We start from the raw sequence: 17,749 nt of genomic DNA, 5'->3' as shown, positions 1-17,749 counted from the left end.
AATCCCGCTGATCGTTGTGTTGTCTTTGAAGACCGTGTCCTCTTGCAGTCTAGTCAATACAAGTCCGTCGTCCGGCCAGTCATTCCAACCATCAGCTCGTCGATCTTTTTACTCTCTCACCGATCCTCGCATGACTGTTGCTCCATGGCAATGGGAATGCCCCTTTTTTCTTAAATTAAAGATTAAACTCTTAATCAAGAGTTGGTTGGCTTTTGGTTAAGGAAACAATGACTTATGAAGAAGGTATAGACGAATTCAATATCTCCATGATCTGTCCACCAAATCCTCTTCTTCACCCAATTTTTTTAAGAAGAGTGGTTAATTACCCTTCTTTTAATCACATATTGATAAAAAATGGTTGCTGTTATCCATGCAATATCTCAAATGTTGTCACCACATATTTCGTGAGATGAAGGAGTGAGGAAGGGATGGCGAATTGAAGAGGAGAAATGAGGAGATTAATGGTTGATAATAAGATGGTTAAGGCTCAAGGGTAGCGACATTAATCACAAAGAAAAAAAAAATGATGCTCAAAAGCATGGTGATAATTAGCGAGATGATGTCAACCTCTCTGTTTTTCTCTCAGGTTCGTGCCATGGCGTCTTTGAAGGAGGCGCCTCCTCACCCTTCACGCAAGCTTCTCAGGCAGTCCTTACTCTTCGACTTGGCTGGGACGAACCTCGCAGGCCATGACACAGCAGAGACCAACTCTCTGATCAACGAGGTGTGGACATGGCCTTTCTTTCTCTCTCCAGCCTCATCGCTATCGTCCCGGCACTGTTGCTCTACGTGAAATTCGCAAGTATCAGAAGAGCACGGAGCTCCTGATTCGCAAGCTGCCGTTTCAAAGGCTTGTCAGAGAGATTGCTCAGGACTTTAAGACGGATCTCCGTTTCCAAAGTCATGCTGTGCTTGCATTACAAGAAGCCGCGGAAGCGTACTAGGTGTGGACATGGCATTTCTCTCTCTCTCCAGCCTCATCGCTATGTTGCATATCCATGGCCTTCAGCGTGTCCTCCGCTGGCAAATCCTCCGGCAGCATATGGATGTCGCTCTCCCTGTCCTCCTCTCTCCTCATGTACACCACAACCATTCACACTCTTTTCCCCTGAGCCTTCCTTGTATGGCGCCTTATATCCTTTAAAAAAAACGCAACTGCCATTCAGCCCCCCAACTTTCCTCACAGTTTTCTCAGAAATAGAGAGCGACGTCACGAGAATGTAACTGCCCGTCTTGTATGAGTGAGCCCACATAGGGTAATATAGGCACCTTTGCACCCTTTAGAATGTCAATGTGTGAGGTATTGCTACTAGTTGATGACCTCAATGACACAAGGACAACCCTTGCTCGTCTAGTCCAACCAACTTTACCATATGCATGGTAGCCAACAAACTTTTGTATTTCCTCGAAGGTTGCCGCAAAAGTCATTGACATGATGATGTCCATTAAAGACCATACGAACATCTCTTGCTTCATGCAACGTCGACCAGAAGCCAGAGTTCACTTGTGCACAACCAATTCCCTCTTGCTTAACTCTAATTATTGAGCAAAGACTTGCCATACGTGTCTCAACTAGAGAAATGTGAAAATAAGCCAAGGCAGGAATCTTATCCATTGATGTAAATGCATTGATTTTGTTTCGTTCCTGCAGTTCGATAAATAGCTCTTTAAACCATTTCTTTTGGCTTTCTTGAATCCACCCATAACCATATATCCTCTTCACCTTGGAGTAGTCCCTACTATCAAGCATGTAAAGATTTAGGACACTTCTTCTTTCATCCTCCGATCCCAATGGGCCTTGCACCTCTAAGTGGTAGTTACCAAATCCATCTATGTGAGTGACGAGTTTATTGCTTGAATTCTTCATCCCCCTTACCACCCTGTACATCATGGTGTTTAATTTCTTTTGGATATACTTGTGACAAGGTGTAATCCATGGTGGTAATGTATATTATTTTTTAAAATAATAATAAGGATCGTTGAAATATGAAGAGACTACCACATGTTTTGTATAAGAGTGTTAGTTGATGAGGACCACAATACTTGGTAATCAATCGTAGATAGATCATGATCATCAAGTAGTTTCCAAGTAGAAAGCTGCCCTACCCCTAACCACTGCATATCTTGGATTGATATTGCAAAATTTCCTTTGGCACCCTTTTGGATGTCACAAGGATAAATTCACATATGACATAGTGTATCCTTATAACCTTTAACACCAAGAGTACATCCTAGGTGGTACATCCGATCTTCCTTTTGCGAGTAAGTCCCTTTGGATCACATGATCCTTGCCAAGAGTCATCCTCTTGAATCTAATATTCAACACCTCCCCAAAGAAATCTTCATAATAATCATCAATGATCTAATGATCACCCCTTGATCATCACTACAATATTACTGTAGACAATAATCACAATCATAATGCTATGTATTTTTCATAAAGAATTTCATCATTAGGAGGTAGGAGGTAGCATAACTAATGAAATCCTCCATCCCTGAGATTAATACTAAGATATCCTATCAACCTGTCAAGACCTTGTCAATTCCAAAATTCCCCCAAAGACTCCTAATTTATAACAAGGTCTTATCTCCTCTAAGTGATAATAATCCCTACAGGAAAATTTAAAATAGTCATAGCTGAGATTCACTAAGTAAACCTATCAGATTTTGTCTAAAACTCCACCTTCCTCTCGTATAAGAACTTCCTTGTACCACATCTCCTAGCTAGACTGCAAGGACACGACCTCCAAAGACAGCAACAACGAACACCGCATCTGCATTGAATTCATGTAAAAATTTAGTAATAAGGTGTCAATTGTATACAGTTTTGCCAAAAAATTGTTGCAATAAATGGCATGTTTTTAGGTGTTGTCATCAAGCTTCTTCTTTGACATTGGTGCTTGTTGTCCACACATAGAGACACTATTCTCATCATTGAGCTCTATATTTAAGATGAAATGTGCTTTGGCTCAAGGGGTCATTGAGGCTTCATTTAGGGGCTTCCATAGTTTAATTTGCTTGTATTTGGGCAGCCATTAGTAGCTATAATTGATGCAAAATAACTTGCCTTTGGATGCTTGGAAAGATTATTTGGATGCTCAAATAAATTGAAACATTGAAGCTTTCCAAGACAAGAGGAATCAACATTAACGGGGTAATTCCAGGTCTACCCAGGCATGAGAGACTGGCCATCATTGATGCCGATCAAGTAGCCCGAGCGGATACTTGCTCTCCACCATCACAAACCTGGATGAGTAGTGCTAGTGGCAGTTGTTGTGCACCTGCAGGTGGTAGTAGATGCTATGGTTGCGGTCATTGGGCAATGCTGGCATGGTGCTAGTCATGATATTCTTCATGGTGCATGTCACTGGCCCGCATTACACGTGCACGTCTTCTTCAAAGTCCCCTTGATGCTCCCAACCTCATCACATGTGTCCAACGAATGGAACATAATGAGTTTATAATTTGGGCTTGTGCAAAATTTTGGCTACCAATGAAATAGTCACCACCTAATGAAAAATTGAATCTTTATTAAGTGCAATGATAACTTAACAAGACACAAAAAACCCCACAATCCAAGACCATAGGTATACATAGCAGTACATAATGTATCCCATGATTCAAGAAATATAACTAGCAAGAAAAATGGTGGAAGATTCTTCCTAAAGTTAATTCCCTTTGATGCGACAAGTGGCTAAAAATAGAATGAAACTCATTTAAGTGGGTAGATATGGAAGTCTGTGCTTCTTGATATATGAAGGCCTATGATTTGCTTCAGCCAATATATCTAAGAGGCACGGCTTTTCTTATCATAGACATTATGGAACTTCTCCCATAACTGCCATGCATTCTACCCTTAGAGACAACATTACTTAGAGAGTGATAAAATGATTGTAGATTTACATAAGTCATCCAATTCAGCCCAATCCTCCTCATCAAAACCTTTGTCTTTACACTCTCCTGTCCCAATGGCTCACTCTGTAAAATTTTCACCAAAACTTGCCATATATATACCTTCCAATAGCTATAAATTAGTTCCATCCAATTTGTCAATGTGAAAGATACCACTGTCATTTGATCCACTAGTCATCATATCAACAAATAAAAGCATAGTACAATAAAATAGGCTTCTATAAATGTCTACGAGTTAGCCCCAAATCATAGCCAAGGTAAGGTCTAACAAAAGAAAACACCAAAGTGTAGGGCTATCCACCAGCTCATCAACGAATTGTCATCGACTATGGGTAGTTGATAAGGAAAATCCAAGCTCACATTGCTAGCTATATCCTGCAACACATAGGATATGTAGGAGCGGCTAGTGGTGAAGATGCATACAACTGTTATAAAGATTTATTACAACCTCAATGTGTTAAGGAGAGATACATCCAATGGGAATAGACATCATGCATATAATAGGTTTTAGGGGTAAGAAAAGAAAACTGCCAAATGCACAACCAGCTGAGCAAGGGTAATGAAGCTCAATACTTAGCCAAGCATGGTGTAGACTTCACTAACATCACTCAAATACAAATAGGTGCTGTGCCCAAAGCATGAATCAAATCAGCCCAGTGAAGAGTAAGTACATCCAAGAAGCATCAAGAGAGCATCTATATATCTAAATGAGTCCCACTATCTCAATGGAATAAGCTCAAGCTCAATTGTATCAATCCAAAGCTTAATGCAAATATCTAAGTGTCAAGTTACTCTCACTGGAAAAAAACCAAATGTCAATTGAGCAAGACAAACTCAATAAATCATGTACATGACATCTAAGTATCCAAGATATATAAAGTATAAGCCAAGAGCATAAAATCCAATAAAATTTTCCAGCCCATATGTAACAATCACAATAGCAACCAAAGCATGTAAATAAAGGTCAAAGATATGCAATCGAGCTCAAATGCAAAGCTCAAATCATTTCATAAGCATAGTGGGGTGTATACATAACAACCAAATATCAATGTATCTAAGTGGTATATGTGTTTAACATCAAAGAGTATTAGGCATAATCTTTTCCAAACAATGCTTGTTGCTCTGTTTATTACAACAGTAAATATCTTTGTATAACCTAAGCTATTCTAGCTCAAAAGATCCCACAAGGCATCTCAAGTTATCAAAAAAGTATACTTTAATAACCCCAACACCAAATAGGCATCAACCAAAGCATGAATAGATATCAAACATTGAGAGCATAATATGCCAAACTTGTGAACAATAAGTCTGCTACTGTATAAAACAAATAACATAGGTTTGTGAGCTCCGAGAAAAGTCCAAGTGCAAGTTTCTAATGCTAGGAAGATGCCAAAGCCTTTACCAAGTGCTAGAGAGGAGGGGGGAGTGGTTGACTAAGTGATGTGGGTCAAGAAGAGCGCTTGAAATTCAAGCACAAAACATGCTAGGCATGCTAATCCTTGCGTTGGTCTTGCTAGTCATGTTGGCTACTACTAAGCCCTTAGCAATGATCAATGGGGTCTTTTGAACTCCTGGAGTAAGCCTTAAGAGGTGGGAACAACCCGGGAAGCGAGGAAGTTCAAATGCATACCTTTGAGCCTAAAGTCATGACTGCCATGAATAAATGGACTATAGGTATTCGAACTGGGTTGAAGTAATTGCAGATGAATCTTCTCAATCAAGACTTTGATACCAGTTGAAGGGAGAAGCCCAAGTGGAAGCACAAGTAAGCAGAAGTAAAAGAGTTGCAAGCTATGGAGGATGGAGCAAGAGAGCAAGAGAGAGATATATATAAGATGTGGAAACTCCAACAATCGTAATGCGTGACTGGCATTCCATTATTCATTAGTCATTGAAAGAATAAAGAATGACTTGATAGTGATGGGTACTCACCACCTACAATGTATATGTGTATGAGTACTGTAATTGTAGTGAATACACATGTGGTGTAAGCACATGCACCTTTATCGCCAACAAACAATATATGTCCAATAAAGGATGCCTCCAACATGCACTTAGGCCACTCCCCAAATGCTTATCAAAATTATTCAATTAGAAAAGAAAAAAAGATAAAGAGAGAAGCACATGACACTCTCGTAGCACCTAGGGGCCACCCTAGCCCACTCCCCCACATCACAACCTCAGGTCCCATCATCAAGGGCAAGATATCCCAAGCTTGCTTGGAAAACCTATCAACCTAGGGTTGGTACAACACACTAATCTTTCAAAAATTGGATCCTCAAGTCTAAGACAACGTTCCTTGGAATTTGATGCATCTCCTAGTTCCACAACATGAGCACCTCACATTACCATTGCAGGTAGACACACCCTTAGGGAGAGCACCATGATAGGTATATGAAGCAAATGTAAACCATAGACATCTACAACTTTCTCCACCTCCAACAACCATCATTTTCCTCTTCACCACACATTGCATTTTTCCCTTATACCATCAAAGTAGCTTAGCCATGTAGGGTCTCTTTGTCGCAACTAACCCAGCTCTTCTTGCCAACTCCTTTGACGTAATTGGCATGGGACTGGCATTCTACTAGGAGGGGGACAAGTGCTAACTAACACTTGAAGACTTGAAGACCTGAAGACAAAAGAGGACATGGAAGTCTCAAAATTTTTGGAAATTATTATGCCTTAAGAAAAAAAATTTGCTTAGAACGAGAGTTGGGCTCCCTCTCATGCAATTTGTAATCAAAATTGGTAGCACTCAACGAATGGATATGGATTTAAGTGCATGCAAGAGGAAAATTTGGCCTTTGTTCTAAAAGACAGACATGATGCTCAAGGATATAGGGAAACCCCTAACCCTACTTTTGTATAAAAAGGTTGAAAAAGAATGGAAAATACAATTCATCTATGTGCCAACTTTTGAGTCTTGCCTTCTTACTTTTGCAGAGAGAGAGAGAGAGAGAGAGAGAGAGAGAGAGAGAGAGAGAGAGAGAGAGAGAGAGAGAGAGAGAGAGAGAGAGAGAGAGAGAGAGAGAGAGAGAGAGAGAGAGAGAGAGAGAGAGAGAGAGAGAGAGAGGGAGGGATGGAGGTAAGTTGAGAGAAATAGAGAGAAAGGGTAAGGGACCAAGAGGGTGAAGTCTCCATATTTTTCTCCGTACCTTACCATGCTCTCCTCTAGCATGACAAAGGATGTAGAGGATTTGAGAATCTAGGAGATGCATCTTGGATGGTGGAGTGTGCAACATGCATTCTTCATCATTGAGGGTATGCTTTGCGCATTCACTACAAATGGATCGTGTGTTCGTGTGCAAGAGATTGTGTGAGAGCTAGCCACCGATTAAATGGTCAAGGCTCTTGAAATAATTGGAGTGCATCTAAATGTCCCAAATACATTGAGCATGTGTTGTCAACACATTAACTTTAAAATTAGAAGTGGGTTATATTACTAAAATTGACCATTTCAAAAAGATCTAGAAAAAAGTACCTAACTTTTTGTCATCTTAAATAATTTCATAATTATTATTTTTTATTTTTTATTGTACAATTCAAAGCAAATTCCCAAGTTTACAAACTAAAGAAAGGCTAGTTTAAGGTTTATCTTAAACATTACATCAACAAAAATAATGTGTTTTCATCTTTAAAAGAGAGGTTACTATTTCATATCAAATATAGGTGTATTTCATACAAAATATTTTTCCATATGAAAATTTTCTTTTGTACTTTGAAAAATCATAGTAGAAAGCAATATGGAGCTAAGTTTTGACTAGAAGAAGACCAGATAGAGCCATGTTTAGAGAAGGATTGGCCATGTGGTAAAGAAATCCATAAGGTGGTAGCATGCAAATGTTCAAGGCAACTTATTCTACGTACATGAGTGTAACCTTTGAGCTGGTAAACAAGACAACATTCCAAAGAACTAGTGCTAATCACATACCCACACTATAGTTGAGCTAATATGCAATTTTACAACACCCTTGTTTATAATGACAAACTAAATTTATTGTACCTAAAGCAATCAAAAAGTTCAAAGCATATTCTAGCTAACTATGTTATTATTCCATTACTTCTCCTTTACATGCTTATCAGATATCTCCTCCACGCAAATCATTGTCCATGTCACATGCACATGATGAGGAGGGACTTGGGTTGGAAACTTTGGGCAGAATAATGACAAATAGTGTCCCCCTGTATGATGTGTGGGTGTTGTCTCACTATACCTAGTGTTAGAAAATCAGCAATAACTTGATCTCTTGATATCAGATTGCCAAAATTTTGATTCAAATCAAAGCTTAGGATCCCCTCTTCAAATGGAGATATCAAGTTGTTAGTTTGGATTATGATTTTTTTTAATGTAATTGAATCTTTAGGTCTGAATAGAAGTTTCTTACACCCTGTCCACCACCTGTGAGTCATTAGAAGTGAGCTCTAAAGGACCAATTGTAAAACTAGCAAGAGAGAAATGTTGAAAAGAAGAGAAAGTTGAGATTAACTTGAGGATGTGTAGTGTAGCAAGAGAGGTCAACTTGCCGAAGCAATGAAAGTACAACTATGCATGAGAATGAGAAAATTTGTTATGGTCACTATGGCAAAAATTATATTCTTTTGTTCAATGATCCAACTCAAGAGGATGAGACTATTTGTTGGGAGCCAAGTGAGGACTGTAAAAGGGAAAGCCATAGAGGAATTGAGAAGAAGAGCAAGGTTTCTCATGGAGGTGCCTCAAGCCTATAGGCCTTTTCATCACAAGAGAAGGGTGATTATGAAGAGAAGAGTGCTTGACCCAATGAGGAGGAGCATAGTAAAGAGTCAATTTGTGTGAGCTCCAATCCAATGAGCATGGATGATCCATGATGTCTTGAGAGAGGTGTGACTAGTGAATTCCAAGAGTTAAGTGATGAGAATGAGTTTATTCACACTAAAATGGAGTTTTGGGGGGGGGGGGGGATGAGAAGTTTTCGATGGAAAAATATGAGAAAGAGAGTGAGAAAGAAGAAAGAGAGAAGTATACTAATGGTTTCCAAAGAGATGAAAAGAGTAATGATACTAAGGTTTTTGAGGATAACTCAAGCCTATAAGTTCCCTTTGAAGGTACAAAGAAGGAATTTAAAATTGAAAAATCTAAGAGGGGAGGTCATGGTGGGTGATGACTTATTAAGATTTTTAGATGAGAGTACATAAGAGTTTTTTATGATAGATTACAAGTTTGGATCAACTAATAGAAATACATTCTTAGCACATGGCAAGTGGATACCTTGGAAGAGCTATGGTAGGAGGTGGGCTCTTAGTTTGAGACATAGGACTTGGAGAACTCACACAAAAATGGGGCTTCAGCAAAGACTTGTGATACTTTGGAAACCAATGATCCTATCGATATACTATAAGACCACTGGCCAACACTTTTGTTTAACTTCAATGAAGATGATGAAACCCAAATATCAATGGCTTGACTTGACCATGGGGAGTGACCTTGAACTACAAATTTTACAAGCAAGCCCTAATGTAGAACATGATGAATGTGAAAAGGAGCTGAGAGAACTTATGAAAGAAACCCAAGATGATGTAGGAATGAAAGAGCAAAAAGAAGGGATTTTGTAAGTTATTGCCTTGTGAAAATGTTTTTGATATGAGAGGGTATGAGAGCAAGCTTGTGAGTACAAAAGCAAGTCTTGAGAGTGCTAAGGCAAGTGAAAACAATGTTTGTGTATATTTTTCAATGATGATGATTTTTTGGACTCGTGTAAGAGTAGTGAGGTGTTGGAATTTGAGTTTAACTAATGATGGGAGTCTTGGAGGGACTCCATTTTATGTTGCGAGTGATTGTGAGGTGGGTGTGAGTTGGATTTAAGTGGACCTTGCCTAACACATTCTTGTGAGAGTGTGGATCAAGAAGAAGATGAGTGTGGCAATAACAATGGAGTGAACACCTATTTGAAATGTTGTGAGATTTCTCTTAGAGTTACTAGATGTGAAGGACAGATGTATAATGCCCAGAAGCAATAAGCACAAAATGATAAGGAGAAGGCACCAATACCTTTCCTCAATGTGGTCAAGATTGTGGAGCTTGCCGACCCAATTGTGAATGTGGCTACTCACTCTGAAAATGAGTGAGCAGTACCTAGAAAAGAATTAAGAAATTTTAAATTGGCCCAAAAAGAAGGAATTTTGGTACCAAATCAACACATGGTTTATAACTTAACTACCTATGATGCATGACATGAGACTAATACACATTCTCAAGAATGCTTTGGATGTTCATTAGAACTAGAATAAGGTCTTACAAGCTTTAGTGGATGTTTCAAGCCTACAAGTTCTAATGAAAGATGTCCCAATAGCGAATGCAACCTTGCTACCATACTTGATCAATATACCACTTGGCCAACCATTAGATTTGATTTGCCATTTTGTGACCATCTTTTACAACTCTCAAAATTTGTACCTCTCTTATATAGAGTAGTGACATTGATTGTAGCAACTATGGTGGATATGATGCTTAAAGCTCAAGATAGATACTTCTATCCCTTAGAGCCTAGTACCTATATCTAACCATCCTTGACATTATTTCTATCCACCACTACAAGAGATGGGTTATGAATCATGTGATTTTAGATAGTCGTTCAATGATGAATAGCATTACAATGTCTACCTATAAGGAGTTTAGCCTCATGAAGTGGAAGTTGCAGCCCCTTTCTTTGTAATAATGGCAAAACAATAAACAATGATTATGCCCTATGGAGTAACTTTGATCTCTAGTGTTCGAGGTGGCCAGTATTTTGTTCTTGGTATCACATGATGCCATGTTGAACATGAAAATGGCATGTAAAAATTACCACATACTATTAGAAAGGACCTAACTCCATTATATAAGAGTAGGTCACAACTAAAATTTTCTATTTTCTTTAAATATTAATAAGTTGGTGCAATGAAGTATGTTCCAATCACTCGACACCTAGTGTTCGATATGAGAATCTATGAATATTTTGGTCGAATCTTTGTATCTAGTTACCATTTTTATGCTTTAAAAACTTGTTTATTTCAAACTCTTAGATTGAGAAATGTCGTGTGTATATCTAGGGATAAGAGTAACATACAATGATAACATCAAGGTTGTTGGGTGTGCGTATAGGACCTTCACTAGAGAGTTAGAATGATCATTGTAGTTGCATTCTCATATCATTGTAATTGCTGCTCTTGAAGCCACAAATCTCAACCAAATTTCTCATTTTGGGGACAAAAATAAAGTTCAATTTTTGAAAGGTCTCTTACAATCACCTTGTTGGAACAATACATCACCTAGATTGCTAGTTTTTTGGCTTTAAGAATCACCTCAATATACTTCCATGATGAAAACACGCTAGGGGCATCTTTGAGATAATGTCTATCCCTCATGTGTCCATTAGCAACACTACATGAACTATTGGGCTCAAATGGGAGCCAAAGATTATCACCTCCACTACATCATTTGATCACCTCGATTTCTCATTTTCAAGATCAAATCCTTGCCAAAAATGGTTTTTTTGATTGCAAATAACTGGTACAAATAAAGGTTGTATTAGCATTATTGGACATATGGATGCATTTTAAGTCAAGTAGGTCACTATAAACACGCGCATTAATCACCTTGATTGTTTCCCACCATCACCTTGATTGGAGCACTACCACTATTTCACCTCCATTGGACCTCTTTACTTTCACTCGAGGTGTTCATTACCTTAATTGTCTTTCATCACCTTGATTTGAATCACCTCCACTCAAGGCAATCGCATATCACCTCCACTCAAAAAGGGTGATCACCATCACCTTAAGTCACTTCACCTTGATTGGACATTACTTAGGCTAATGATACCATTCATCACCCTCCACTCAAGGTGGTCATTATCTTGATTACATTCTTTTACCTCCACTACATTGCATCACCCTGATTAGACTATCTCCACATAGGATGAGCATTATTGATCATTTCCACTCAAGGTGGTCATCATCTTGATCGTATCCCTTCACCTCCATTACATTTCATAATCTTGAATTGATCACCTCCAATCAAGAAGAACATCATTGTACTTGCACTCATCACCTTAACTAGATCATCCCCACTCAATGTCAATCACCTTTAATGACCTCCATCACCTTGATTAGATTACTTCCACTCAAGGTAATCGTTTATATCACTCCCACTCAAGGTGGTGATCACGTTGACCACATTTCAACACAATTTGGAAGGTTAACAGTATAATCCTAATGGTAGAAACCCATCGCCGACACTCTAGGTGCTCCACTCAAGGTTATAATCATCACCTCAACTAACAACACGTTGATTGGACCACTTCTACTTGAGGTGAACATCCTTTACCTCCATGTATAAGCTCTAGCCTACTTTACATAATTTCTAGTGTATCTGAACATCTCCATGACCTTACAAATATCACATCAACTCCACCCACCATGATCTTTAAGGTGAACACCACCATCTAGAAGGTGAATCATCACCTCTTGTGGAGCAAAAAGTAGGTCAATCACCACCTCTCAGACTAAATATCACATGTAGTACATCAACGCCAAAGTTCCTAGTCATCTAGTCAAGACATGGCTTCACCTCTACATTAAGGTGACTCCTATCTCATATAGATCTAGAAGATACCTTGAAGGTGTCTAGAAGGTGATCATCACCAAAACTAGAGAGGGATATTACCTTATTTAAAGAATCACCTTAATTATTTTTAGTCGATCACCTTAACTCAAATCCTTATAAACTCAAAAAATAAAGGTTAATTGATAAAAAATCAAGATATTATATGCACAAAAAAGAGCTCTTTAGAAATATGACTACATTCACATGTAGACTAGGTAGCATTATTTAGTCCAAATAATGATACTTGAATGTATATTATGGTATTATTAGGGATTTTTTCAAACAATGCATGTATGTTTGAATTAAGAGTCTTTTCCATCACACACACACATACACAAATATAACTTCGAAATAAACATCCCTACTTTATATAAGAATGTTTATCTACAAACTCCTATCTAAAAAACACTTAACTAGTTTATATTTATTGAACTATTTAGCTACATAGTAAATTTATATAATATAATTATTTTAATTAATTTGACTATTTAACTACTTAACTAATTTAATTAGATAAGTTTATCTACTTAAATTATTTTAAATAATTTAACTCATTTAATTATTTAAATTATTTAAATTATTTAATTTTTTTCCTAAAGTGTTAGATAACCTTTGACGCCTTTATAAAACAATCAAAAAGTCAAATTTGAATTTTCCAATTTTAATGAACCTTGCAAGCTTCATGCCAGTTCAAGCTCAATGCTTGAACTCAAGTACTTGCAAAGCTTATGATAACAACATGAGGATTTCTTAGGTGTATAAACATCACAAAGATTTTCCATCAAAATATAAGTAGTATTCACTCATTTCCTTAAATACTAACATGCCATTGAAAAATATATTCAAATTTTTTGTGATAACAAAAAGTTCAACTATTATTTACATTAAAAATGCTTTTTGAATAACATAATATCCAACTTAGCATGTAGAAGGCATCCAAAAATCAAAACCATGACTCAAGGTATTAGGCCAATTGTATTAGAGGCCCTATATTGACTACATGTAGAAAAGTGAAGGAGCAAGTTCTTGCAATCTAGTAGTTGTAGATGTTGAATGCCGAATTGACTAGATTTTTTGGTTGATTTTTGTTGTTTTTGAAGGCTAAATGGTTGATTTTTGATGGATTTTGAGTGATGACTAGTTGTTTTGGAAGTGTTTGAAAGTGTTTTGGATGAGATTGATTATGTTTTGGAAGCTCATGATGATTCTCAGTAGAAATATGAGGCTCTATGATGTTCTGATAGGTTATATTGAGGTTATGATACCTTTTGTTTAGCTTTTGTTTTGTTCTGGTTTTCTTCTCTATGAAGTATGGATTAATGATTGATGGAGGTTGAGATCTTTTGAAACCTCACTAAATGGTTTTTTGATATTTTGGGATGGTTTAGTATGAGTTATGTGGTTCTGATGCTTTATATTGACATTCTGTGAAATCTTTTGTGGAGCTTCTGTAGAGCCTCTGTTCCTGCTTTGTTCTTGTTTTTGTTCTGTTCTATATGCCTCTGTAAATGTTCTGTGGAATATATGTGTGATTTTGGGGAAGTTTTCTAGCCCTGGGAAGAGGTAAACACAAGTTCAAAAGAGCTCAAGAAAGTGGAAGAAGTAGTTGTTGAAGACTCAAGAGAAGACTAGAGTGAAGTGACAGTGATGAGCTATGAAGAGTCACTGTGGTGGCTCTGGTGACCTTTCATATCAGATATACCTTTTGGAAGGGGCATCCATGACTAGAGAAGGATTATTATGAGCGATTATATAGTATTGTAGTGAGCAGATGATGAACTATTGATTGAGAGAGAAAGAGAGAGTCAAAGATAGTCAATTCTATACAAAGCAATGTATCTATCTATGATGAGAGATTGAGAGAGAGAACTATGAAGATGAATACTATGTGATTATTTTTCTTCAAAGTGGTATTTCTCTTGTGTTCTCTTTGTCTATCAATGAAAAATATGAAGAATATGAAGAGCAATATCAATTTTGTTGAAGATAAAACCGTGGGTGAATTAATTCCTTCTCGCACTGTATGCCAGTATAGGGCGGGATACACTGTTGCACCATCAAATGCGCATGAGGCATATAACATTTGCACAAGTGATTGTGAGAATAACAATAATGGGTGTAAGGATCGGGTTGCCCTCTTGTATTCTCAAACAGAGCGTCAGTCGAGTGTGATTGGTGTGTCCTCAAAACAATCATCGTCAGGTGAGATTGAGGGACATTACGACACTTGGTGCAATGTATGTTTTAATTTTCCTATTCACCCGTGGCATGGGTCTCTGCTGTTATCACATGACACATCACCCTGTTTTGTACATTGCACCATAAGCGTCCTTGGCCTTCTTGCTTGCACCTATGCCAGATGGGGTTGGACACACTTATGCACCATCAACTATGCACCTTAGCATACTCATGTCCCGTTTCCCTTGTCAATTTCTAAACTGGGTGTACGTTATGGTTTTCTCTGTGAGATTCATCGAGTGATGTACGTTATGGGGCGAGTGACTATTCTTTCCTCCCCATTTGAGTGACTGTGCACTAAGTGCAATATTCGTCCTCATCACCCGAATTCCTGCACCTTCATCAGCAAAGTTACCTCCCTGGGTGCTGCAACGTGGTCCCTGCCGTGCTGGACATATGCTATGAAGACATCTTGGTACCTTTTGTAACTAACTACGACACAGGACGTGACGTCAATAGGGCAATGCTCGGCAAACTGGGCCAAGTTTTTCTAACCCTACACCTTTTGTTTGCAAGTGATGATCATGTTTTAAGTGTGGGGATGCTAACATATAGTCCAGTGACACATCTTGTATTTGTGCGGAGTCATTTCACCCTACCCAGTAAGGTTTCAAGTGTAGGGACGCGTCCCTGCGCTTCTGCCGAGCATACATCTTGCATATGTCATTCACGCAATCTGTGTATATCCTATGTCTTCACTTCACCTTAATGGGTCCCTTGCCTACCCACCAGCCCTCGTCTCCCTTACCTACAAGGTTGTTCCTATTGTTATTTTTCTTTACACGGTGTTTTGGTCGTTTTTCCATGTGAATACATCCCGAGTTCACAAAAACCCAAATCCAACCTTACATCCATGTGTATCCCTTTAAATTGTACCTTTTTACTTTTTACCATCCCCTGTTCCGAGCAAAGGATTGAAAGTTATTAATTTTTGAAGCAATTCCTGCACATTGGATGTTTTTTCATGTGAATGCTCCTTTATTGTTTCGGAACGCTGATTTGATGTGACAACCCTTTCCTATATCTTCCACTTTCCATTTTTCCTTTTTACCGCCAATCATTCTAATGTACGATTTGTCTGTTATTAAAATTTTCAAGTTTTCCTGTATTTTTTGTGCGTATTTTCGTCCTTTTTCCATGTGAACCTACCCTATTCTCCTCGGAATTAAATTCTGAGTGGATACCCTTGACCATCTCCTTCCTATCCATTTCTTCTTTTTCTTTGCACTGTTTTGACCTATGGATTTTTTGTTATTAATTTTTCTAAGTGTTTTCAAGCTTCATTTTATTGTTTTTCCCATGTGAACACCTCCTACCCCCATCGGAATTGAGTTTTAATGTGCCAGCCTTGAAGATTATCTATATCCTCACATTTCTCCTTTTTACTGCCCTCCATTCCGGTGGATGGATCATTAACTATTAATTTTCAAATCCCTTTTCAGGTATGATTGCTCGGTTTTTTGCATGTGAATGCATCTTATCTCGATCAAAATTGTGATTTGATGTGATAGGATTGTCAGGCACGTTCTTCATCACATTTCTCATTCTTCGCACACTTCATTCGGAAGAATAGATTCTCCGATATTAATTCTCGTATGCATTTTCAGGCTCAATTTTCACATTTTTTCCATGTGAACGCCTTGCATTCTCCCCAGACCCCCCTATTGCATTTTTCCACAGTCTTCCTCCTACCTTCTGGCACATTTTCTAGTTTTACTACATTTCATTCCGATGCACAGTTTGGGCTTTTTTTTCTTGTTTTTACATGTGTATGCGCCTCCTGCGTTGCACGTAAACATCCGCGTTTTTTCAATTTACACGTCTTCTAATCCATCCGTCGCATCGTTCGCCCCTGTGATGGTGTCCCAGCCATCTATGGGTCTTGCCATTGCAAATTTTTTTACCCCCACCCCGCGCCTATGCACGGGACGAGGGGGGCTACCTTTGATTTTTATTTTTTAAAACAAAAAATCAAATACTAATTGTATTTTTTTCAATTTAAAAAAAAACCCTCCCCCCTCCTTCCCTCCTCTCTCCTCTCTCTTCTTTCTTTCTTTCTTTCTTTCTTTCTTTCTCTCCCCAACAGCCTGCAACATTCCCTCTCTCACTCTATCCCTCCCCCTTGCCATCGCCACTTCCCCTCTTCTTCCTCCCTTCCCTCCTTGCGCCGCATGTTCCTCCTCCTCTACGTCTGCGCCCTCTACCTTCGACAACACCTACATAGCGCCTCCTTCATGCTCCTCTACGCTGCTGCGCTGCCTCGTCCTCGTGCTACAGCATTGCCCTTCTGTCGCCGCCTGCTTCTGCGCCCTCCTTCTCCTCCCCTTCCTCTGCTTCCATCGCCTCTCCTCCTCCACTTCCTTCCCTCCCTCCTCCCCTCTACCCTACCAACCACCCCCTCCCCTCTCCCTACCCACCCACTTTCCCCCACCTTCCCCACCACCCTTCCTTAGCCCCCCTTTGCCCCCATCCTACCCTTCTCCCCCTTAGTCCCCCCTTCATCCCCCACCTTCCCCACCACCCTCCCTTAGCCCCTCTTCACCCCCCACCCTATCCTCCCCCCCTCTTAGTCCTTGTTCTTGTGAACCCCTCAGTTCCCATCGACACCCCCACCGACGACAACACCTAAATTTCCACGCCCCAACACGTCACCCAACACCAGCTCGTCCCACCACACTGATTGCAGGTGTTCCTCCGCATGTGGGCGTTGTGTCATGTTCGGGCATTGCTCACGAGTGTTCCCGCGCGAGGACGCACGTCCGATCTTGTTCGTGAGGTGGTGTGGCCGTTAGCAGTTGTTTACGTATCGTAGTCATTCCTACGCAATTCTACACAGTTCCTATGTGCTAACACTTGTTCACATGTAATTTTCAAACCTGAACCCATTAAAAAATCCATTACAAATACCAAAAACCATAAAACAAATTTAAAAAAAGCATAAAAATCTATTTAATTTTTTTTAAAAATCACAAA

The 17,749-nt window shown here is 39.0% G+C and overlaps 1 pseudogene; it reads right to left on the bottom strand.

The window, feature by feature from the left end:
- Positions 1 to 1,191: 1,191 nt before the first annotated feature.
- LOC148012293 (putative inactive purple acid phosphatase 29 pseudogene) lies at positions 1,192 to 1,937 on the bottom strand (annotated as a pseudogene).
- Between the last annotated feature and the right edge of the window lie 15,812 nt (positions 1,938 to 17,749).

The sequence above is a fragment of the Lygodium microphyllum genome, chromosome 27 (assembly GCF_053477565.2).
Source record: "Lygodium microphyllum isolate KBCC chromosome 27, Lygodium_microphyllum_v1.1.10, whole genome shotgun sequence".
Classification (NCBI taxonomy): Eukaryota; Viridiplantae; Streptophyta; class Polypodiopsida; order Schizaeales; family Lygodiaceae; genus Lygodium; species Lygodium microphyllum.
This window is presented reverse-complemented; position numbering and strand designations above follow the sequence as displayed.